The 2,484-nt window shown below is 38.4% G+C and overlaps 1 long non-coding RNA gene across 1 annotated transcript in view; it reads right to left on the bottom strand.

Moving 5' to 3' along the window:
- Positions 1 to 415: 415 nt before the first annotated feature.
- LOC107208545 overlaps positions 416 to 2,484 on the bottom strand; it is a 7,736-nt gene continuing 5,667 nt past the window's right edge. Inside the window, exons 4-5 of the long non-coding RNA XR_004498742.1 lie at positions 2,063 to 2,141; positions 416 to 1,064 (exon numbers count right to left, since the gene is read on the bottom strand). This is a non-coding gene — a long non-coding RNA (uncharacterized LOC107208545). The remainder of the gene's footprint in view (positions 1,065 to 2,062; positions 2,142 to 2,484) is intronic.

The following is a 2,484-nucleotide window of genomic DNA, read 5'->3' as shown; positions in this document are numbered from 1 at the left end:
AACATGCACTTCAAAAAGGGCCACAATCTGACACATTTGGGATGGGTTTGTGCAGGGATGGAGAGAGGGAAGCTGCAGGTCACAGGACAAGGCAGGAGATCTGATTGTGCACACCCTCCACATCCCAAATTGCCTGAACTCAAATTATGAGTGATTTGTCCTTCATTAAAAAAAAAATAAATAAATTAGTGTTCAGAGGAATACCTGAGTTTCATGATTCCCTCAGAAATTAATTTCACAGGCTGTGAAAACGCCGCAGAGAACAGAGTTCTGTCTCTTTTTGGCTTTTCCAGCCAGCTGAACGTGCTGAGATTTGGGCTCTTCTGTCCTGATACAACTTGAGAAGTGCATTTTGCACAAAGCCTTTAGCACTACAAGATTAAATGTGAGCTAAAGGGCTCTAATGCACCCACTGCCTTTTTATTGAGTGCTTGCAGTTGCAGCACAATCCTATGTAATAAAACTTCTGCCCAAGTTTTTATTCTCTTTTTCTTTCCCCCAAATGGCATGACAACTGGAATCACTCCATAAATGCACAAGCCTCAAAATACTTTCTTAATCTCAATTTAAGATTCCTGAAAAGACTCAAAGGGATTTTCAGGTGGTCTGTGGCCATTATAACTCCACTAAAACAATAGAGCTGCACTGGGTTACATCCTCTGGAGACAAAGTCAGGAACTTCCCAAATTTACCATTAATAAACTGATGGAAAAGTAGTGAAATTGTCATTAATGCACTTCACACATGTCTTAGAACCTGATTCCTCCCAAATTTGTGAGAGTTATGGACATTGGATCCAAATTCAAACGTACTTACAATTTTGGAGTCGTAAATATTTCCCCCATTTTTATCCCTTGTTATTTCCATGAAATGAACTTGTGCTGATAGAAGTGAAGGATAACCAGCAGCAGAGTAATAAATACTTTATCAGTCTGATTAGAAGGTATTGATTTGGGAATTCTGGAACAGTCTCTCTTAAAATGACTCTGCTGCTAAGTGGGATAAGTGAGAGGACTGAGAGGGAGCCTCAGCAGAGGGGCTGGAAATGATCCACTAAAATTCACCTGTGGGAGGAAAACGTGTTCAGAACAGATAAAACCAGACCCCAAAACCCCAATTTATGCTCTTTCCCACCCTCCAGATGAACAATTTTGCCTCTGGGGAAGCCAGCAGATCCTTCAAATCCATCAAACCTGCAGACCCTCAAGAGCAGCAAGGATTTCACTGAGAGGTAAAAGTTACATTCAGGTGTTTTTAAAACTTTCTGAAGTTTAAAACACAGGTGTTTTTGAGTATGCCAGCTGGGAAAATCTATATGATTAGACTGTAATTTTAAGAATATTGCTCTGCCTGTCTGCTGTAATCAGGGGTTTCTCTGAGGAGCTCATCTCCTCTGTATCACCAAAGAGCTCCTTAATAATTACTGATTTATAAGATACCATATTTCTGCTCAATAATGCTAATTTTATGGATTCCTCAACAGCTTCTTGAGTAATGTCATTATTTAATGTCAAAAGAGTGGGGAGTTCAAATAAACCAGCTGCATGTTTTCTCTGTTTTGCATTCTGCCTCCAGAGGAGAATTCCAAAAAAACCAAGGAATTTGGCATAACTCACATCATCAGGATGGATTTGCCAATTGCACAGAACTGAATTATACCTCTTATTAACCAACAAGCTCAATATTTAATATAAAGGCAACCTAAAGGAGAAAATTACTTTTGCTATATCAGCAGAAGATTGCAGCATGCAAAGGTTCAAACTGCCAGAAAAACAATGTTTTATAGAAAGCCTTTTGTGAATCCTCCTCTGTCTGCAGTAAATTGGACCTTTCTGATTAACTCTGGCACATGCAGGGTCTGCAGAAGATTCAATTAATTAATTGAAGAATTATTAATTAATTCAATTATGAATTCAACAATTATTTTCATGGAGAAGATATGGTTGCTCTGCCATTTAACTAATAAAAAATCTGTGTGCTGGAACATTTTAACCCAGGAAAACTTCTGCTGCAAGGGCCCAAACAGCACAGTAAGAGCTTTTTTATTTCAGGTGCTACTTACAGCATTTCACTTTGCAGCCAGATCTTGCGAAACTTCTTGGGATTTGGGCAAAAATTCCAGTTGCACACCAAACAACCTGCTGGGTTTTAATGGGAGATTATTTTACCCCATGAAAATCAGTGCAGAATAAACCACTTTAAATCCTTCTGTGAGTTTCTCCTTGTCTCCCTCAGCAGAATTCCCTCTCTCCAGGTGTGACCATGGCTCTGCTCCCTGCTTGTTCCCATCTCATGTTCCAACCCCTGCTGCTCCCTGGACTTTTCATCTCTGGAATTCCTCTTTTTTTAAAATCACACAGGATTCAAAGCATTTGAGCAATGAGGAATTTTTAACTTCCCATATATATCACATATTATATATCTTGTATTTTTATATTATTTCTATTATTTCTATATTATATACATATTAGATAGATAATATAT

The sequence above is a fragment of the Parus major genome, chromosome 9, assembly GCF_001522545.3.
Source record: "Parus major isolate Abel chromosome 9, Parus_major1.1, whole genome shotgun sequence".
Lineage (NCBI taxonomy): Eukaryota > Metazoa > Chordata > Aves > Passeriformes > Paridae > Parus > Parus major.
This window is presented reverse-complemented; position numbering and strand designations above follow the sequence as displayed.